Source organism: Pan troglodytes, chromosome 18 (genome assembly GCF_028858775.2).
Source record: "Pan troglodytes isolate AG18354 chromosome 18, NHGRI_mPanTro3-v2.0_pri, whole genome shotgun sequence".
NCBI lineage: Eukaryota > Metazoa > Chordata > Mammalia > Primates > Hominidae > Pan > Pan troglodytes.
In genome coordinates this window covers 41,689,721-41,713,479 of record NC_072416.2, presented here as the reverse complement: position 1 = coordinate 41,713,479, position 23,759 = coordinate 41,689,721, and positions in this window count along the sequence as shown.

Sequence of the window (23,759 nt, the reverse complement as noted above, 5' to 3'; positions counted from 1 at the left end):
TAAACGAAGTTATCTCCTTTACTACAATTGGACTCAAATCGCTTGAAATCTCCACTTGTAAAATCCACAAAAAGAGTGTTTCAAATCTGCTCTGTCTAAAGAAAGGTTCAACTCTGTGAGTTGAATACACACAACACAAAGAAGTTACTGAGAATTCATCTGTCTAGCTTTATATGAAGAAATCCCGTTTCCAACGAAGGCCTCAAATAGGTCTAAATATCCCTTTGCAGACTTAACAAACACAGTGTTTCCAAACTGCTCTATGAAAAGAAAGGTTAAACTCTGTGATTTGAACGCACGCATCACAAAGTAGTTTCTGAGAATGATTCTGTCTAGTTTTTATACAAAGATATTTCGATTTCTAAGATTGGCCTCAAATCGCTTGAAATCTCCACTTGCAAATTCCACAAAAAGAGTGTTTCCAAACTGCTGTGTCTAAAAGATGTTTCAACTCTGTGAGTTGAATACACACAACACAAAGAAGTTACTGGGAATTTATGTGTCTAGCAGTATACTGAGTAATCCCGTTTCCAACGAAGGTCCCAAAGGGATCCAAATATCCTCTTCCAAACTTAACAAACAGAGTGTTTCCAAACTGCTCTATGAAAAGAAAGGTGAAACTCTGTGAGTTGAATGCACACACCACAGAGTAGTTTCTGAGAATGATTCTGTCTAGTTTTTAAACGAAGATAACTCCTTTACTACAATTGGCCTCAAATCGCTTGAAATCTCCACTTGTAAAATCCACAAAAAGAGTGTTTCAAATCTGCTCTGTCTAAAGAAAGGTTCAACTCTGTGTGGTGAATACACACAACACAAAGAAGTTACAGAGAATTCATCTGTCTAGCTTTATATGAAGAAATCCCGTTTCCAACGAAGGCCTCAAATAGGTCTAAATATCCCTTTGCAGACTAAACAGTGTTTCCAAACTGCTCTATGAAAAGAAAGGTTAAACTCTGTGAGTTGAACGCACACATCACAAAGTAGTTTCTGAGAATGATTCTGTCTAGTTTTTATACAAAGATGGTTCGATTTCTAAGATTGGCCCCAAATCGCTTGAAATCTCCACTTGCAAATTCCACAAAAAGAGTGTTTCCAAACTGCTGTGTCTAAAAGATGTTTCAACTCTGTGAGTTGAATACACACAACACAAAGAAGTTACTGGGAATTTATGTGTCTAGCAGTATACTGAGAAATCCCTTTTCCAACGAAGGTCTCAAAGGGATCCAAATATCCTCTTCCAAACTTAACAAACAGAGTGTTTCCAAACTGCTCTATGAAAAGAAAGGTGAAACTCTGTGAGTTGAATGCACACACCACACAGTAGTTTCTGAGAATGATTCTGTCTAATTTTTAAACGAAGATATCTCCTTTACTACAATTGGCCTCAAATCACTTGAAATCTCCACTTGTAAAATCCACAAAAAGAGTGTTTCAAATCTGCTCTGTCTAAAGAAAGGTTCAACTCTGTGAGTTGAATACACACAACACAAAGAAGTTACTGGGAATTTATGTGTCTAGCAGTATACTGAGAAATCCCTTTTCCAACGAAGGTCTCAAGGGGATCCAAATATCCTCTTCCAAACTTAACAAACAGAGTGTTTCCAAACTGCTCTATGAAAAGAAAGGTGAAACTCTGTGAGTTGAATCCACACACCACAGAGTAGTTTCTGAGAATGATTCTGTCTAGTTTTTAAACGAAGATATCTCCTTTACTACAATTGGCCTCAAATCGCTTGAAATCTCCGCTTGTAAAATCCACAAAAAGAGTGTTTCAAATCTGCTCTGTCTAAAGAAAGGTTCAACTCTCTGAGTTGAATACACACAACACAAAGAAGTTACTGAGAATTCATCTGTCTAGCTTTATATGAAGAAATCCCGTTTCCAACGAAGGCCTCAAATAGGTCTAAATATCCCTTTGCAGACTAAACAAACAGTGTTTCCAAACTGCTCTATGAAAAGAAAGGTTAAACTCTGTGAGTTGAACGCACACATCACAAAGTAGTTTCTGAGAATGATTCTGTCTAGTTTTTATACAAAGATGGTTCGATTTCTAAGATTGGCCCCAAATCGCTTGAAATCTCCACTTGCAAATTCCACAAAAAGAGTGTTTCCAAACTGCTGTGTCTAAAAGATGTTTCAACTCTGTGAGTTGAATACACACAACACAAAGAAGTTACTGGGAATTTATGTGTCTAGCAGTATACTGAGAAATCCCTTTTCCAACGAAGGTCACAAAGGGATCCAAATATCCTCTTCCAAACTTAACAAACAGAGTGTTTCCAAACTGCTCTATGAAAAGAAAGGTGAAACTCTGTGAGTTGAATGCACACACCACAGAGTAGTTTCTGAGAATGATTCTGTCTAATTTTTAAACGAACATATCTCCTTTACTACAATTGGCCTCAAATCACTTGAAATCTCCACTTGTAAAATCCACAAAAAGAGTGTTTCAAATCTGCTCTGTCTAAAGAAAGGTTCAACTCTGTGAGTTGAATACACACAACACAAAGAAGTTACTGAGAATTCATCTGTCTAGCTTTATATGAAGAAATCCCGTTTCCAACGAAGGCCTCAAATAGGTCTAAATATCCCTTTGCAGACTTAACAAACAGAGTGTTTCCAAACTGCTCTATGAAAAGAAAGGTTAAACTCTGTGAGTTGAACGCACACATCACAAAGTAGTTTCTGAGAATGATTCTGTCTAGTTTTTCTACAAAGATATTTCAATTTCTAAGACTGGCCTCAAATCGCTTGAACTCTCCACTTGCAAATTCCACAAAAAGAGTGTTGCCAAACTGCTCTGTCTAAAGGAAGGTTCAACTCTGTGAGTTGAATACACACAACGCAAAGAAGTTACTGGGAATTCATCTCTCTATCTCTATATGAAGAAATCCCGTTTCCAGCGAAGGCCTCAAAGAGGTCTAAATATCCCCTTGCAGACTTAACAAACAGAGTGTTTCCAAACTGCTCTATGAAAAGAAAGGTGAAACTCTGTGAGTTGAATGCACACACCACAGAGTAGTTTCTGAGAACGTTTCTGTCTAGTTTTTAAACGAAGATATTTCCTTTACTACAATTGGCCTCAAATCGCCTGAAATCTCCACTTGTAAAATCCACAAAAAGAGTGTTTCAAATCTGCTCTGTCTATAGAAAGGTTCAACTCTGTGAGTTGAATACACACAACACAAAGAAGTTACTGAGAATTCATCTGTCTAGCTTTATATGAAGAAATCCCGTTTCCAACGAAGGCCTCAAATACGTCTAAATATCCCTTTGCAGACTAAACAAACAGTGTTTCCAAACTGCTCTATGAAAAGAAAGGTTAAACTCTGTGAGTTGAATGCACACATCACAAAGTAGTTTCTGAGAATGATTCTGTCTATTTTTTATACAAAGATGTTTCGATTTCTAAGATTGGCCCAAAATCGCTTGAAATCTCCACTTGCAAATTCCACAAAAAGAGTGTTTCCAAACTGCTGTGTCTAAAAGATGTTTCAACTCTGTGAGTTGAATACACACAACACAAAGAAGTTACTGGGAATTTATGTGTCTAGCAGTATACTGAGAAATCCCGTTTCCAACGAAGGTCTCAAAGGGATCCAAATATCCTCTTCCAAACTTAACAAACAGAGTGTTTCCAAACTGCTCTATGAAAAGAAAGGTGAAACTCTGTGAGTTGAATCCACACACCACAGAGTAGTTTCTGAGAATGATTCTGTCTAGTTTTTAAACGAAGATATCTCCTTTACTACAATTGGCCTCAAATCGCTTGAAATCTCCACTTGTAAAATCCACAAAAAGAGTGTTTCAAATCTGCTCTGTCCAAAGAAAGGTTCAACTCTCTGAGTTGAATACACACAACACAAAGAAGTTACTGAGAATTCATCTGTCTAGCTTTATATGAAGAAATCCCGTTTCCAACGAAGGCCTCAAATAGGCCTAAATATCCCTTTGCAGACTTATCAAACAGAGTGTTTCCAAACTGCTCTATGAAAAGAAAGGTTAAACTCTGTGAATTGAACGCACACATCACAAAGTAGTTTCTGAGAATGATTCTGTCTAGTTTTTATACAAAGATATTTCGATTTCTAAGATTGGCCTCAAATCGCTTGAAATCTCCACTTGCAAATTCCACAAAAAGAGTGTTTCCAAACTGCTGTGTCTAAAAGATGTTACAACTCTGTGAGTTGAATACACACAACACAAAAAAGTTACTGGGAATTTATGTGTCTAGCAGTATACTGAGAAATCCCGTTTCCAACGAAGGTCTCAAAGGGATCCAAATATCCTCCTCCAAACTTAACAAACAGAGTGTTTCCAAACTGCTCTATGAAAAGAAAGGTGAAACTCTGTGAGTTGAATGCACACACCACAGAGTAGTTTCTGAGAATGATTCTGTCTAGTTTTTAAACGAAGATATCTCCTTTACTACAATTGGCCTCAAATCGCTTGAAATCTCCACTTGTAAAATCCACAAAAAGAGTGTTTCAAATCTGCTCTGTCTAAAGAAAGGTTCAACTCTGTGAGTTGAATACACACAACACAAAGAAGTTACTGAGAATTCATCTGTCTAGCTTTATATGAAGAAATCCCGTTTCCAACGAAGGCCTCAAATAGGCCTAAATATCCCTTTGCAGACTTAACAAACAGAGTGTTTCCAAACTGCTCTATGAATAGAAAGGTTAAACTCTGTGAATTGAACGCACACATCACAAAGTAGTTTCTGAGAATGATTCTGTCTAGTTTTTATACAAAGATATTTCGATTTCTAAGATTGGCCCCAAATCGCTTGAACTCTCCACTTGCAAATTCCACAAAAAGAGTGTTGCCAAACTGCTCTGTCTAAAGGAAGGTTCAACTCTGTGAGTTGAATACATACAACACAAAGAAGTTACTGGGAATTCATCTCTCTGTCTCTATATGAAGAAATCCCGTTTCCAGCGAAGGCCTCAAAGAGGTCTAAATATCCCCTTGCAGACTTAACACACAGAGTGTTTCCAAACTGCTCTCTGAAAAGAAAGGTGAAACTCTGTGAGTTGAATGCACACACCACAGAGTAGTTTCTGAGAATGTTTCTGTCTAGTTTTTAAACGAAGATATTTCCTTTACTACAATTGGCCTCAAATCGCCTGAAATCTCCACTTGTAAAATCCACAAAAAGAGTGTTTCAAATCTGCTCTGTCTATAGAAAGGTTCAACTCTGTGAGTTGAATACACACAACACAAAGAACTTACTGAGAATTCATCTGTCTAACTTTATATGAAGAAATCCCTTTTCCAACGAAGACCTCAAATAGGTCTAAATATCCCTTTGCAGACTTAACAAGGAGAGTGTTTCCAAACTGCTCTATGAAAAGAAAGGTTAAACTCTGTGAGTTGAATGCACACATCACAAAGTAGTTTCTGAGAATGATTCTTTCTAGTTTTTATAAAAAGATATTTCGATTTGTAAGATTGGCCTCAAATCGCTTGAAATCTCCACTTGCAAATTCCACAAAAAGAGTGTTTCCAAACTGCTGTGTCTAAAAGATGTTTCAACTCTGTGAGTTGAATACACACAACACAAAGAAGTTACTGGGAATTTATGTGTCTAGCAGTATACTGAGAAATCCCGTTTCCAACGAAGGTCTCAAAGGGATCCAAATATCCTCTTCCAAACTTAACAAACAGAGTGTTTCCAAACTGCTCTATGAAAAGAAAGGTGAAACTCTGTGAGTTGAATGCACACACCACAGAGTAGTTTCTGAGAATGATTCTGTCTAATTTTTAAACGAAGATATCTCCTTTACTACAATTGGCCTCAAATCGCTTGAAATCTCCACTTGTAAAATCCACAAAAAGAGTGTTTCAAATCTGCTCTGTCTAAAGAAAGGTTCAACTCTGTGAGTTGAATACACACAACACAAAGAAGTTACTGGGAATTTATGTGTCCAGCAGTATACTGAGAAATCCCGTTTCCAACGAAGGTCTCAAAGGGATCCAAATATCCTCTTCCAAACTTAACAAACAGAGTGTTTCCAAACTGCTCTATGAAAAGAAAGGTGAAACTCTGTGAGTTGAATCCACACACCACAGAGTAGTTTCTGAGAATGATTCTGTCTAGTTTTTAAACGAAGATATCTCCTTTACTACAATTGGCCTCAAATCGCTTGAAATCTCCGCTTGTAAAATCCACAAAAAGAGTGTTTCAAATCTGCTCTGTCTAAAGAAAGGTTCAACTCTCTGAGTGGAATACACACAACACAAAGAAGTTACTGAGAATTCATCTGTCTAGCTTTATATGAAGAAATCCCGTTTCCAACGAAGGCCTCAAATAGGCCTAAATATCCCTTTGCAGACTTAACAAACAGAGTGTTTCCAAACTGCTCTATGAAAAGAAAGGTTAAACTCTGTGAGTTGAACGCACACATCACAAAGTAGTTTCTGAGTATGATTCTGTCTAGTTTTTATACAAAGATATTTCGATTTCTAAGATTGGCCTCAAATCGCTTGATATCTCCACTTGCAAATTCCACAAAAAGAGTGTTTCCAAACTGCTGAGTCTAAAAGATGTTTCAACTCTGTGAGTTGAATACACACAACACAAAGAAGTTACTGGGAATTTATGTGTCTAGCAGTATACTGAGAAATCCCGTTTCCAACGAAGGTCTCAAAGGGATCCAAATATCCTCTTCCAAACTTAACAAACAGAGTGTTTCCAAACTGCTCTATGAAAAGAAAGGTGAAACTCTGTGAGTTGAATGCACACACCACAGAGTAGTTTCTGAGAATGATTCTGTCTAGTTTTTAAACGAAGATATCTCCTTTACTACAATTGGCCTCAAATCGCTTGAAATCTCCACTTGTAAAATCCACAAAAAGAGTGTTTCAAATCTGCTCTGTCTAAAGAAAGGTTCAACTCTGTGAGTTGAATACACACAACACAAAGAAGTTACTGAGAATTCATCTGTCTAGCTTTATATGAAGAAATCCCGTTTCCAACGAAGGCCTCAAATAGGTCTAAATATCCCTTTGCAGACTAAACAAACAGGGTTTCCAAACTGCTCTATGAAAAGAAAGGTTAAACTCTGTGAGTTGAATGCACACATCACAAAGTAGTTTCTGAGAATGATTCTGTCTAGTTTTTATACAAAGATGTTTCGATTTCTAAGATTGGCCCAAAATCGCTTGAAATCTCCACTTGCAAATTCCACAAAAAGAGTGTTTCCAAACTGCTGTGTCTAAAAGATGTTTCAACTCTGTGAGTTGAATACACACAACACAAAGAAGTTACTGGGAATTTATGTGTCTAGCAGTATACTGAGAAATCCCGTTTCCAACGAAGGTCTCAAAGGGATCCAAATATCCTCTTCCAAACTTAACAAACAGAGTGTTTCCAAACTGCTCTATGAAAAGAAAGGTGAAACTCTGTGAGTTGAATCCACACACCACAGAGTAGTTTCTGAGAATGATTCTGTCTAGTTTTTAAACGAAGATATCTCCTTTACTACAATTGGCCTCAAATCGCTTGAAATCTCCACTTGTAAAATCCACAAAAAGAGTGTTTCAAATCTGCTCTGTCCAAAGAAAGGTTCAACTCTCTGAGTTGAATACACAGAACACAAAGAAGTTACTGAGAATTCATCTGTCTAGCTTTATATGAAGAAATCCCGTTTCCAACGAAGGCCTCAAATAGGCCTAAATATCCCTTTGCAGACTTATCAAACAGAGTGTTTCCAAACTGCTCTATGAAAAGAAAGGTTAAACTCTGTGAATTGAACGCACACATCACAAAGTAGTTTCTGAGAATGATTCTGTCTAGTTTTTATACAAAGATATTTCGATTTCTAAGATTGGCCTCAAATCGCTTGAAATCTCCACTTGCAAATTCCACAAAAAGAGTGTTTCCAAACTGCTGTGTCTAAAAGATGTTACAACTCTGTGAGTTGAATACACACAACACAAAAAAGTTACTGGGAATTTATGTGTCTAGCAGTATACTGAGAAATCCCGTTTCCAACGAAGGTCTCAAAGGGATCCAAATATCCTCCTCCAAACTTAACAAACAGAGTGTTTCCAAACTGCTCTATGAAAAGAAAGGTGAAACTCTGTGAGTTGAATGCACACACCACAGAGTAGTTTCTGAGAATGATTCTGTCTAGTTTTTAAACGAAGATATCTCCTTTACTACAATTGGCCTCAAATCGCTTGAAATCTCCACTTGTAAAATCCACAAAAAGAGTGTTTCAAATCTGCTCTGTCTAAAGAAAGGTTCAACTCTGTGAGTTGAATACACACAACACAAAGAAGTTACTGAGAATTCATCTGTCTAGCTTTATATGAAGAAATCCCGTTTCCAACGAAGGCCTCAAATAGGCCTAAATATCCCTTTGCAGACTTAACAAACAGAGTGTTTCCAAACTGCTCTATGAAAAGAAAGGTTAAACTCTGTGAATTGAACGCACACATCACAAAGTAGTTTCTGAGAATGATTCTGTCTAGTTTTTATACAAAGATATTTCGATTTCTAAGATTGGCCCCAAATCGCTTGAACTCTCCACTTGCAAATTCCACAAAAAGAGTGTTGCCAAACTGCTCTGTCTAAAGGAAGGTTCAACTCTGTGAGTTGAATACATACAACACAAAGAAGTTACTGGGAATTCATCTCTCTGTCTCTATATGAAGAAATCCCGTTTCCAGCGAAGGCCTCAAAGAGGTCTAAATATCCCCTTGCAGACTTAACACACAGAGTGTTTCCAAACTGCTCTATGAAAAGAAAGGTGAAACTCTGTGAGTTGAATGCACACACCACAGAGTAGTTTCTGAGAATGTTTCTGTCTAGTTTTTAAACGAAGATATTTCCTTTACTACAATTGGCCTCAAATCGCCTGAAATCTCCACTTGTAAAATCCACAAAAAGAGTGTTTCAAATCTGCTCTGTCTATAGAAAGGTTCAACTCTGTGAGTTGAATACACACAACACAAAGAACTTACTGAGAATTCATCTGTCTAACTTTATATGAAGAAATCCCTTTTCCAACGAAGACCTCAAATAGGTCTAAATATCCCTTTGCAGACTTAACAAAGAGAGTGTTTCCAAACTGCTCTATGAAAAGAAAGGTTAAACCCTGTGAGTTGAACGCACACATCACAAAGTAGTTTCTGAGAATGATTCTTTCTAGTTTTTATAAAAAGATATTTCGATTTGTAAGATTGGCCTCAAATCGCTTAAAATCTCCACTTGCAAATTCCACAAAAAGAGTGTTTCCAAACTGCTGTGTCTAAAAGATGTTTCAACTCTGTGAGTTGAATACACACAACACAAAGAAGTTACTGGGAATTTATGTGTCTAGCAGTATACTGAGAAATCCCGTTTCCAACGAAGGTCTCAAAGGGATCCAAATAGCCTCTTCCAAACTTAACAAACAGAGTGTTTCCAAACTGCTCTATGAAAAGAAAGGTGAAACTCTGTGAGTTGAATGCACACACCACAGAGTAGTTTCTGAGAATGATTCTGTCTAATTTTTAAACGAAGATATCTCCTTTACTACAATTGGCCTCAAATCGCTTGAAATCTCCGCTTGTAAAATCCACAAAAAGAGTGTTTCAAATCTGCTCTGTCTAAAGAAAGGTTCAACTCTGTGAGTTGAATACACACAACACAAAGAAGTTACTGGGAATTTATGTGTCCAGCAGTATACTGAGAAATCCCGTTTCCAACGAAGGTCTCAAAGGGATCCAAATATCCTCTTCCAAACTTAACAAACAGAGTGTTTCCAAACTGCTCTATGAAAAGAAAGGCGAAACTCTGTGAGTTGAATCCACACACCACAGAGTAGTTTCTGAGAATGATTCTGTCTAGTTTTTAAACGAAGATATCTCCTTTACTACAATTGGCCTCAAATCGCTTGAAATCTCCGCTTGTAAAATCCACAAAAAGAGTGTTTCAAATCTGCTCTGTCTAAAGAAAGGTTCAACTCTCTGAGTTGAATACACACAACACAAAGAAGTTACTGAGAATTCATCTGTCTAGCTTTATATGAAGAAATCCCGTTTCCAACGAAGGCCTCAAATAGGCCTAAATATCCCTTTGCAGACTTAACAAACAGAGTGTTTCCAAACTGCTCTATGAAAAGAAAGGTTAAACTCTGTGAATTGAACGCACACATCACAAAGTAGTTTCTGAGAATGATTCTGTCTAGTTTTTATACAAAGATATTTCGATTTCTAAGATTGGCCTCAAATCGCTTGAAATCTCCACTTGCAAATTCCACAAAAAGAGTGTTTCCAAACTGCTGTGTCTAAAAGATGTTTCAACTCTGTGAGTTGAATACACACAACACAAAGAAGTTACTTGGAATTTATGTGTCTAGCAGTATACTGAGAAATCCCGTTTCCAACGAAGGTCTCAAAGGGATCCAAATATCCTCCTCCAAACTTAACAAACAGAGTGTTTCCAAACTGCTCTATGAAAAGAAAGGTGAAACTCTGTGAGTTGAATGCACACACCACAGAGTAGTTTCTGAGAATGATTCTGTCTAGTTTTTAAACGAAGATATCTCCTTTCCTACAATTGGCCTCAAATCGCTTGAAATCTCCACTTGTAAAATCCACAAAAAGAGTGTTTCAAATCTGCTCTGTCTAAAGAAAGGTTCAACTCTCTGAGTTGAATACACACAACACAAAGAAGTTACTGAGAATTCATCTGTCTAGCTTTATATGAAGAAATCCCGTTTCCAACGAAGGCCTCAAATAGGCCTAAATATCCCTTTGCAGACTTAACAAACAGAGTGTTTCCAAACTGCTCTATGAAAAGAAAGGTTAAACTCTGTTAGTTGAACGCACACATCACAAAGTAGTTTCTGAGTATGATTCTGTCTAGTTTTTATACAAAGGTATTTCGATTTCTAAGATTGGCCTCAAATCGCTTGATATCTCCACTTGCAAATTCCACAAAAAGAGTGTTTCCAAACTGCTGAGTCTAAAAGATGTTTCAACTCTGTGAGTTGAATACACACAACACAAAGAAGTTACTGGGAATTTATGTGTCTAGCAGTATACTGAGAAATCCCGTTTCCAACGAAGGTCTCAAAGGGATCCAAATATCCTCTTCCAAACTTAACAAACAGAGTGTTTCCAAACTGCTCTATGAAAAGAAAGGTGAAACTCTGTGAGTTGAATGCACACACCACAGAGTAGTTTCTGAGAATGATTCTGTCTAGTTTTTAACGAAGATATCTCCTTTACTACAATTGGCCTCAAATCGCTTGAAATCTCCACTTGTAAAATCCACAAAAAGAGTGTTTCAAATCTGCTCTGTCTAAAGAAAGGTTCAACTCTGTGAGTTGAATACACACAACACAAAGAAGTTACTGAGAATTCATCTGTCTAGCTTTATATGAAGAAATCCCGTTTCCAACGAAGGCCGCAAATAGGTCTAAATATCCCTTTGCAGACTAAACAAACAGTGTTTCCAAACTGCTCTATGAAAAGAAAGGTTAAACTCTGTGAGTTGAATGCACACATCACAAAGTAGTTTCTGAGAATGATTCTGTCTAGTTTTTATACAAAGATGTTTCGATTTCTAAGATTGGCCCAAAATCGCTTGAAATCTCCACTTGCAAATTCCACAAAAAGAGTGTTTCCAAACTGCTGTGTCTAAAAGATGTTTCAACTCTGTGAGTTGAATACACACAACACAAAGAAGTTACTGGGAATTTATGTGTCTAGCAGTATACTGAGAAATCCCGTTTCCAACGAAGGTCTCAAAGGGATCCAAATATCCTCTTCCAAACTTAACAAACAGAGTGTTTCCAAACTGCTCTATGAAAAGAAAGGTGAAACTCTGTGAGTTGAATCCACACACCACAGAGTAGTTTCTGAGAATGATTCTGTCTAGTTTTTAAACGAAGATATCTCCTTTACTACAATTGGCCTCAAATCGCTTGAAATCTCCACTTGTAAAATCCACAAAAAGAGTGTTTCAAATCTGCTCTGTCCAAAGAAAGGTTCAACTCTCTGAGTTGAATACACACAACACAAAGAAGTTACTGAGAATTCATCTGTCTAGCTTTATATGAAGAAATCCCGTTTCCAACGAAGGCCTCAAATAGGCCTAAATATCCCTTTGCAGACTTATCAAACAGAGTGTTTCCAAACTGCTCTATGAAAAGAAAGGTTAAACTCTGTGAATTGAACGCACACATCACAAAGTAGTTTCTGAGAATGATTCTGTCTAGTTTTTATACAAAGATATTTCGATTTCTAAGATTGGCCTCAAATCGCTTGAAATCTCCACTTGCAAATTCCACAAAAAGAGTGTTTCCAAACTGCTGTGTCTAAAAGATGTTACAACTCTGTGAGTTGAATACACACAACACAAAAAAGTTACTGGGAATTTATGTGTCTAGCAGTATACTGAGAAATCCCGTTTCCAACGAAGGTCTCAAAGGGATCCAAATATCCTCCTCCAAACTTAACAAACAGAGTGTTTCCAAACTGCTCTATGAAAAGAAAGGTGAAACTCTGTGGGTTGAATGCACACACCACAGAGAAGTTTCTGAGAATGATTCTGTTTAATTTTTAAACGAAGATATCTCCTTTACTACAATTGGCCTCAAATCGCTTGAAATCTCCGCTTGTAAAATCCACAAAAAGAGTGTTTCAAATCTGCTCTGTCTAAAGAAAGGTTCAACTCTGTGAGTTGAATACACACAACACAAAGAAGTTACTGGGAATTTATGTGTCCAGCAGTATACTGAGAAATCCCGTTTCCAACGAAGGTCTCAAAGGGATCCAAATATCCTCTTCCAAACTTAACAAACAGAGTGTTTCCAAACTGCTCTATGAAAAGAAAGGCGAAACTCTGTGAGTTGAATCCACACACCACAGAGTAGTTTCTGAGAATGATTCTGTCTAGTTTTTAAACGAAGATATCTCCTTTACTACAATTGGCCTCAAATCGCTTGAAATCTCCGCTTGTAAAATCCACAAAAAGAGTGTTTCAAATCTGCTCTGTCTAAAGAAAGGTTCAACTCTCTGAGTTGAATACACACAACACAAAGAAGTTACTGAGAATTCATCTGTCTAGCTTTATATGAAGAAATCCCGTTTCCAACGAAGGCCTCAAATAGGCCTAAATATCCCTTTGCAGACTTAACAAACAGAGTGTTTCCAAACTGCTCTATGAAAAGAAAGGTTAAACTCTGTGAATTGAACGCACACATCACAAAGTAGTTTCTGAGAATGATTCTGTCTAGTTTTTATACAAAGATATTTCGATTTCTAAGATTGGCCTCAAATCGCTTGAAATCTCCACTTGCAAATTCCACAAAAAGAGTGTTTCCAAACTGCTGTGTCTAAAAGATGTTTCAACTCTGTGAGTTGAATACACACAACACAAAGAAGTTACTTGGAATTTATGTGTCTAGCAGTATACTGAGAAATCCCGTTTCCAACGAAGGTCTCAAAGGGATCCAAATATCCTCCTCCAAACTTAACAAACAGAGTGTTTCCAAACTGCTCTATGAAAAGAAAGGTGAAACTCTGTGAGTTGAATGCACACACCACAGAGTAGTTTCTGAGAATGATTCTGTCTAGTTTTTAAACGAAGATATCTCCTTTCCTACAATTGGCCTCAAATCGCTTGAAATCTCCACTTGTAAAATCCACAAAAAGAGTGTTTCAAATCTGCTCTGTCTAAAGAAAGGTTCAACTCTCTGAGTTGAATACACACAACACAAAGAAGTTACTGAGAATTCATCTGTCTAGCTTTATATGAAGAAATCCCGTTTCCAACGAAGGCCTCAAATAGGCCTAAATATCCCTTTGCAGACTTAACAAACAGAGTGTTTCCAAACTGCTCTATGAAAAGAAAGGTTAAACTCTGTTAGTTGAACGCACACATCACAAAGTAGTTTCTGAGTATGATTCTGTCTAGTTTTTATACAAAGGTATTTCGATTTCTAAGATTGGCCTCAAATCGCTTGATATCTCCACTTGCAAATTCCACAAAAAGAGTGTTTCCAAACTGCTGAGTCTAAAAGATGTTTCAACTCTGTGAGTTGAATACACACAACACAAAGAAGTTACTGGGAATTTATGTGTCTAGCAGTATACTGAGAAATCCCGTTTCCAACGAAGGTCTCAAAGGGATCCAAATATCCTCTTCCAAACTTAACAAACAGAGTGTTTCCAAACTGCTCTATGAAAAGAAAGGTGAAACTCTGTGAGTTGAATGCACACACCACAGAGTAGTTTCTGAGAATGATTCTGTCTAGTTTTTAAACGAAGATATCTCCTTTACTACAATTGGCCTCAAATCGCTTGAAATCTCCACTTGTAAAATCCACAAAAAGAGTGTTTCAAATCTGCTCTGTCTAAAGAAAGGTTCAACTCTGTGAGTTGAATACACACAACACAAAGAAGTTACTGAGAATTCATCTGTCTAGCTTTATATGAAGAAATCCCGTTTCCAACGAAGGCCTCAAATAGGTCTAAATATCCCTTTGCAGACTAAACAAACAGTGTTTCCAAACTGCTCTATGAAAAGAAAGGTTAAACTCTGTGAGTTGAATGCACACATCACAAAGTAGTTTCTGAGAATGATTCTGTCTAGTTTTTATACAAAGATGTTTCGATTTCTAAGATTGGCCCAAAATCGCTTGAAATCTCCACTTGCAAATTCCACAAAAAGAGTGTTTCCAAACTGCTGTGTCTAAAAGATGTTTCAACTCTGTGAGTTGAATACACACAACACAAAGAAGTTACTGGGAATTTATGTGTCTAGCAGTATACTGAGAAATCCCGTTTCCAACGAAGGTCTCAAAGGGATCCAAATATCCTCTTCCAAACTTAACAAACAGAGTGTTTCCAAACTGCTCTATGAAAAGAAAGGTGAAACTCTGTGAGTTGAATCCACACACCACAGAGTAGTTTCTGAGAATGATTCTGTCTAGTTTTTAAACGAAGATATCTCCTTTACTACAATTGGCCTCAAATCGCTTGAAATCTCCACTTGTAAAATCCACAAAAAGAGTGTTTCAAATCTGCTCTGTCCAAAGAAAGGTTCAACTCTCTGAGTTGAATACACACAACACAAAGAAGTTACTGAGAATTCATCTGTCTAGCTTTATATGAAGAAATCCCGTTTCCAACGAAGGCCTCAAATAGGCCTAAATATCCCTTTGCAGACTTATCAAACAGAGTGTTTCCAAACTGCTCTATGAAAAGAAAGGTTAAACTCTGTGAATTGAACGCACACATCACAAAGTAGTTTCTGAGAATGATTCTGTCTAGTTTTTATACAAAGATATTTCGATTTCTAAGATTGGCCTCAAATCGCTTGAAATCTCCACTTGCAAATTCCACAAAAAGAGTGTTTCCAAACTGCTGTGTCTAAAAGATGTTACAACTCTGTGAGTTGAATACACACAACACAAAAAAGTTACTGGGAATTTATGTGTCTAGCAGTATACTGAGAAATCCCGTTTCCAACGAAGGTCTCAAAGGGATCCAAATATCCTCCTCCAAACTTAACAAACAGAGTGTTTCCAAACTGCTCTATGAAAAGAAAGGTGAAACTCTGTGAGTTGAATGCACACACCACAGAGTAGTTTCTGAGAATGATTCTGTCTAGTTTTTAAACGAAGATATCTCCTTTACTACAATTGGCCTCAAATCGCTTGAAATCTCCACTTGTAAAATCCACAAAAAGAGTGTTTCAAATCTGCTCTGTCTAAAGAAAGGTTCAACTCTGTGAGTTGAATACACACAACACAAAGAAGTTACTGAGAATTCATCTGTCTAGCTTTATCTGAAGAAATCCCGTTTCCAACGAAGGCCTCAAATAGGCCTAAATATCCCTTTGCAGACTTAACAAACAGAGTGTTTCCAAACTGCTCTATGAAAAGAAAGGTTAAACTCTGTGAATTGAACGCACACATCACAAAGTAGTTTCTGAGAATGATTCTGTCTAGTTTTTATACAAAGATATTTCGATTTCTAAGATTGGCCCCAAATCGCTTGAACTCTCCACTTGCAAATTCCACAAAAAGAGTGTTGCCAAACTGCTCTGTCTAAAGGAAGGTTCAACTCTGTGAGTTGAATACATACAACACAAAGAAGTTACTGGGAATTCATCTCTCTGTCTCTATATGAAGAAATCCCGTTTCCAGCGAAGGCCTCAAAGAGGTCTAAATATCCCCTTGCAGACTTAACACACAGAGTGTTTCCAAACTGCTCTATGAAAAGAAAGGTGAAACTCTGTGAGTTGAATGCACACACCACAGAGTAGTTTCTGAGAATGTTTCTGTCTAGTTTTTAAACGAAGATATTTCCTTTACTACAATTGGCCTCAAATCGCCTGAAATCTCCACTTGTAAAATCCACAAAAAGAGTGTTTCAAATCTGCTCTGTCTATAGAAAGGTTCAACTCTGTGAGTTGAATACACACAACACAAAGAACTTACTGAGAATTCATCTGTCTAACTTTATATGAAGAAATCCCTTTTCCAACGAAGACCTCAAATAGGTCTAAATATCCCTTTGCAGACTTAACAAAGAGAGTGTTTCCAAACTGCTCTATGAAAAGAAAGGTTAAACTCTGTGAGTTGAACGCACACATCACAAAGTAGTTTCTGAGAATGATTCTTTCTAGTTTTTATAAAAAGATATTTCGATTTGTAAGATTGGCCTCAAATCGCTTGAAATCTCCACTTGCAAATTCCACAAAAAGAGTGTTTCCAAACTGCTGTGTCTAAAAGATGTTTCAACTCTGTGAGTTGAATACACACAACACAAAGAAGTTACTGGGAATTTATGTGTCTAGCAGTATACTGAGAAATCCCGTTTCCAACGAAGGTCTCAAAGGGATCCAAATATCCTCTTCCAAACTTAACAAACAGAGTGTTTCCAAACTGCTCTATGAAAAGAAAGGTGAAACTCTGTGAGTTGAATGCACACACCACAGAGTAGTTTCTGAGAATGATTCTGTCTAATTTTTAAACGAAGATATCTCCTTTACTACAATTGGCCTCAAATCGCTTGAAATCTCCACTTGTAAAATCCACAAAAAGAGTGTTTCAAATCTGCTCTGTCTAAAGAAAGGTTCAACTCTGTGAGTTGAATACACACAACACAAAGAAGTTACTGGGAATTTATGTGTCCAGCAGTATACTGAGAAATCCCGTTTCCAACGAAGGTCTCAAAGGGATCCAAATATCCTCTTCCAAACTTAACAAACAGAGTGTTTCCAAACTGCTCTATGAAAAGAAAGGTGAAACTCTGTGAGTTGAATCCACACACCACAGAGTAGTTTCTGAGAATGATTCTGTCTAGTTTTTAAACGAAGATATCTCCTTTACTACAATTGGCCTCAAATCGCTTGAAATCTCCGCTTGTAAAATCCACAAAAAGAGTGTTTCAAATCTGCTCTGTCTAAAGAAAGGTTCAACTCTCTGAGTTGAATACACACAACACAAAGAAGTTACTGAGAATTCATCTGTCTAGCTTTATATGAAGAAATCCCGTTTCCAACGAAGGCCTCAAATAGGCCTAAATATCCCTTTGCAGACTTAACAAACAGAGTGTTTCCAAACTGCTCTATGAAAAGAAAGGTTAAACTCTGTGAATTGAACGCACACATCACAAAGTAGTTTCTGAGAATGATTCTGTCTAGTTTTTATACAAAGATATTTCGATTTCTAAGATTGGCCTCAAATCGCTTGAAATCTCCACTTGCAAATTCCACAAAAAGAGTGTTTCCAAACTGCTGTGTCTAAAAGATGTTTCAACTCTGTGAGTTGAATACACACAACACAAAGAAGTTACTTGGAATTTATGTGTCTAGCAGTATACTGAGAAATCCCGTTTCCAACGAAGGTCTCAAAGGGATCCAAATATCCTCCTCCAAACTTAACAAACAGAGTGTTTCCAAACTGCTCTATGAAAAGAAAGGTGAAACTCTGTGAGTTGAATGCACACACCACAGAGTAGTTTCTGAGAATGATTCTGTCTAGTTTTTAAACGAAGATATCTCCTTTACTACAATTGGCCTCAAATCGCTTGAAATCTCCACTTGTAAAATCCACAAAAAGAGTGTTTCAAATCTGCTCTGTCTAAAGAAAGGTTCAACTCTGTGAGTTGAATACACACAACACAAAGAAGTTACTGAGAATTCATCTGTCTAGCTTTATATGAAGAAATCCCGTTTCCAACGAAGGCCTCAAATAGGTCTAAATATCCCTTTGCAGACTTAACAAACAGGGTTTCCAAACTGCTCTATGAAAAGAAAGGTTAAACTCTGTGAGTTGAATGCACACATCACAAAGTAGTTTCTGAGAATGATTCTGTCTAGTTTTTATACAAAGATGTTTCGATTTCTAAGATTGGCCCAAAATCGCTTGAAATCTCCACTTGCAAATTCCACAAAAAGAGTGTTTCCAAACTGCTGTGTCTAAAAGATGTTTCAACTCTGTGAGTTGAATACACACAACACAAAGAAGTTACTGGGAATTTATGTGTCTAGCAGTATACTGAGAAATCCCGTTTCCAACGAAGGTCTCAAAGGGATCCAAATATCCTCTTCCAAACTTAACAAACAGAGTGTTTCCAAACTGCTCTATGAAAAGAAAGGTGAAACTCTGTGAGTTGAATCCACACACCACAGAGTAGTTTCTGAGAATGATTCTGTCTAGTTTTTAAACGAAGATATCTCCTTTACTACAATTGGCCTCAAATCGCTTGAAATCTCCACTTGTAAAATCCACAAAAAGAGTGTTTCAAATCTGCTCTGTCCAAAGAAAGGTTCAACTCTCTGAGTTGAATACACACAACACAAAGAAGTTACTGAGAATTCATCTGTCTAGCTTTATATGAAGAAATCCCGTTTCCAACGAAGGCCTCAAATAGGCCTAAATATCCCTTTGCAGACTTATCAAACAGAGTGTTTCCAAACTGCTCTATGAAAAGAAAGGTTAAACTCTGTGAATTGAACGCACACATCACAAAGTAGTTTCTGAGAATGATTCTGTCTAGTTTTTATACAAAGATATTTCGATTTCTAAGATTGGCCTCAAATCGCTTGAAATCTCCACTTGCAAATTCCACAAAAAGAGTGTTTCCAAACTGCTGTGTCTAAAAGATGTTACAACTCTGTGAGTTGAATACACACAACACAAAAAAGTTACTGGGAATTTATGTGTCTAGCAGTATACTGAGAAATCCCGTTTCCAACGAAGGTCTCAAAGGGATCCAAATATCCTCCTCCAAACTTAACAAACAGAGTGTTTCCAAACTGCTCTATGAAAAGAAAGGTGAAACTCTGTGAGTTGAATGCACACACCACAGAGTAGTTTCTGAGAATGATTCTGTCTAGTTTTTAAACGAAGATATCTCCTTTACTACAATTGGCCTCAAATCGCTTGAAATCTCCACTTGTAAAATCCACAAAAAGAGTGTTTCAAATCTGCTCTGTCTAAAGAAAGGTTCAACTCTGTGAGTTGAATACACACAACACAAAGAAGTTACTGAGAATTCATCTGTCTAGCTTTATATGAAGAAATCCCGTTTCCAACGAAGACCTCAAATAGGTCTAAATATCCCTTTGCAGACTTAACAAAGAGAGTGTTTCCAAACTGCTCTATGAAAAGAAAGGTTAAACTCTGTGAGTTGAACGCACACATCACAAAGTAGTTTCTGAGAATGATTCTTTCTAGTTTTTATAAAAAGATATTTCGATTTGTAAGATTGGCCTCAAATCGCTTGAAATCTCCACTTGCAAATTCCACAAAAAGAGTGTTTCCAAACTGCTGTGTCTAAAAGATGTTTCAACTCTGTGAGTTGAATACACACAACACAAAGAAGTTACTGGGAATTTATGTGTCTAGCAGTATACTGAGAAATCCCGTTTCCAACGAAGGTCTCAAAGGGATCCAAATATCCTCTTCCAAACTTAACAAACAGAGTGTTTCCAAACTGCTCTATGAAAAGAAAGGTGAAACTCTGTGAGTTGAATGCACACACCACAGAGTAGTTTCTGAGAATGATTCTGTCTAATTTTTAAACGAAGATATCTCCTTTACTACAATTGGCCTCAAATCGCTTGAAATCTCCACTTGTAAAATCCACAAAAAGAGTGTTTCAAATCTGCTCTGTCTAAAGAAAGGTTCAACTCTGTGAGTTGAATACACACAACACAAAGAAGTTACTGGGAATTTATGTGTCCAGCAGTATACTGAGAAATCCCGTTTCCAACGAAGGTCTCAAAGGGATCCAAATATCCTCTTCCAAACTTAACAAACAGAGTGTTTCCAAACTGCTCTATGAAAAGAAAGGTGAAACTCTGTGAGTTGAATCCACACACCACAGAGTAGTTTCTGAGAATGATTCTGTCTAGTTTTTAAACGAAGATATCTCCTTTACTACAATTGGCCTCAAATCGCTTGAAATCTCCGCTTGTAAAATCCACAAAAAGAGTGTTTCAAATCTGCTCTGTCTAAAGAAAGGTTCAACTCTCTGAGTTGAATACACACAACACAAAGAAGTTACTGAGAATTCATCTGTCTAGCTTTATATGAAGAAATCCCGTTTCCAACGAAGGCCTCAAATAGGCCTAAATATCCCTTTGCAGACTTAACAAACAGAGTGTTTCCAAACTGCTCTATGAAAAGAAAGGTTAAACTCTGTGAATTGAACGCACACATCACAAAGTAGTTTCTGAGAATGATTCTGTCTAGTTTTTATACAAAGATATTTCGATTTCTAAGATTGGCCTCAAATCGCTTGAAATCTCCACTTGCAAATTCCACAGAAAGAGTGTTTCCAAACTGCTGTGTCTAAAAGATGTTTCAACTCTGTGAGTTGAATACACACAACACAAAGAAGTTACTTGGAATTTATGTGTCTAGCAGTATACTGAGAAATCCCGTTTCCAACGAAGGTCTCAAAGGGATCCAAATATCCTCCTCCAAACTTAACAAACAGAGTGTTTCCAAACTGCTCTATGAAAAGAAAGGTGAAACTCTGTGAGTTGAATGCACACACCACAGAGTAGTTTCTGAGAATGATTCTGTCTAGTTTTTAAACGAAGATATCTCCTTTCCTACAATTGGCCTCAAATCGCTTGAAATCTCCACTTGTAAAATCCACAAAAAGAGTGTTTCAAATCTGCTCTGTCTAAAGAAAGGTTCAACTCTCTGAGTTGAATACACACAACACAAAGAAGTTACTGAGAATTCATCTGTCTAGCTTTATATGAAGAAATCCCGTTTCCAACGAAGGCCTCAAATAGGCCTAAATATCCCTTTGCAGACTTAACAAACAGAGTGTTTCCAAACTGCTCTATGAAAAGAAAGGTTAAACTCTGTTAGTTGAACGCACACATCACAAAGTAGTTTCTGAGTATGATTCTGTCTAGTTTTTATACAAAGGTATTTCGATTTCTAAGATTGGCCTCAAATCGCTTGATATCTCCACTTGCAAATTCCACAAAAAGAGTGTTTCCAAACTGCTGAGTCTAAAAGATGTTTCAACTCTGTGAGTTGAATACACACAACACAAAGAAGTTACTGGGAATTTATGTGTCTAGCAGTATACTGAGAAATCCCGTTTCCAACGAAGGTCTCAAAGGGATCCAAATATCCTCTTCCAAACTTAACAAACAGAGTGTTTCCAAACTGCTCTATGAAAAGAAAGGTGAAACTCTGTGAGTTGAATGCACACACCACAGAGTAGTTTCTGAGAATGATTCTGTCTAGTTTTTAAACGAAGATATCTCCTTTACTACAATTGGCCTCAAATCGCTTGAAATCTCCACTTGTAAAATCCACAAAAAGAGTGTTTCAAATCTGCTCTGTCTAAAGAAAGGTTCAACTCTGTGAGTTGAATACACACAACACAAAGAAGTTACTGAGAATTCATCTGTCTAGCTTTATATGAAGAAATCCCGTTTCCAACGAAGGCCTCAAATAGGTCTAAATATCCCTTTGCAGACTAAACAAACAGTGTTTCCAAACTGCTCTATGAAAAGAAAGGTTAAACTCTGTGAGTTGAATGCACACATCACAAAGTAGTTTCTGAGAATGATTCTGTCTAGTTTTTATACAAAGATGTTTCGATTTCTAAGATTGGCCCAAAATCGCTTGAAATCTCCACTTGCAAATTCCACAAAAAGAGTGTTTCCAAACTGCTGTGTCTAAAAGATGTTTCAACTCTGTGAGTTGAATACACACAACACAAAGAAGTTACTGGGAATTTATGTGTCTAGCAGTATACTGAGAAATCCCGTTTCCAACGAAGGTCTCAAAGGGATCCAAATATCCTCCTCCAAACTTAACAAACAGAGTGTTTCCAAACTGCTCTATGAAAAGAAAGGTGAAACTCTGTGAGTTGAATGCACACACCACAGAGTAGTTTCTGAGAATGATTCTGTCTAGTTTTTAAACGAAGATATCTCCTTTACTACAATTGGCCTCAAATCGCTTGAAATCTCCACTTGTAAAATCCACAAAAAGAGTGTTTCAAATCTGCTCTGTCTAAAGAAAGGTTCAACTCTGTGAGTTGAATACACACAACACAAAGAAGTTACTGAGAATTCATCTGTCTAGCTTTATCTGAAGAAATCCCGTTTCCAACGAAGGCCTCAAATAGGCCTAAATATCCCTTTGCAGACTTAACAAACAGAGTGTTTCCAAACTGCTCTATGAAAAGAAAGGTTAAACTCTGTGAATTGAACGCACACATCACAAAGTAGTTTCTGAGAATGATTCTGTCTAGTTTTTATACAAAGATATTTCGATTTCTAAGATTGGCCCCAAATCGCTTGAACTCTCCACTTGCAAATTCCACAAAAAGAGTGTTGCCAAACTGCTCTGTCTAAAGGAAGGTTCAACTCTGTGAGTTGAATACATACAACACAAAGAAGTTACTGGGAATTCATCTCTCTGTCTCTATATGAAGAAATCCCGTTTCCAGCGAAGGCCTCAAAGAGGTCTAAATATCCCCTTGCAGACTTAACACACAGAGTGTTTCCAAACTGCTCTATGAAAAGAAAGGTGAAACTCTGTGAGTTGAATGCACACACCACAGAGTAGTTTCTGAGAATGTTTCTGTCTAGTTTTTAAACAAAGATATTTCCTTTACTACAATTGGCCTCAAATCGCCTGAAATCTCCACTTGTAAAATCCACAAAAAGAGTGTTTCAAATCTGCTCTGTCTATAGAAAGGTTCAACTCTGTGAGTTGAATACACACAACACAAAGAACTTACTGAGAATTCATCTGTCTAACTTTATATGAAGAAATCCCTTTTCCAACGAAGACCTCAAATAGGTCTAAATATCCCTTTGCAGACATAACAAAGAGAGTGTTTCCAAACTGCTCTATGAAAAGAAAGGTTAAACTCTGTGAGTTGAACGCACACATCACAAAGTAGTTTCTGAGAATGATTCTTTCTAGTTTTTATAAAAAGATATTTCGATTTGTAAGATTGGCCTCAAATCGCTTGAAATCTCCACTTGCAAATTCCACAAAAAGAGTGTTTCCAAACTGCTGTGTCTAAAAGATGTTTCAACTCTGTGAGTTGAATACACACAACACAAAGAAGTTACTGGGAATTTATGTGTCTAGCAGTATACTGAGAAATCCCGTTTCCAACGAAGGTCTCAAAGGGATCCAAATATCCTCTTCCAAACTTAACAAACAGAGTGTTTCCAAACTGCTCTATGAAAAGAAAGGTGAAACTCTGTGAGTTGAATGCACACACCACAGAGTAGTTTCTGA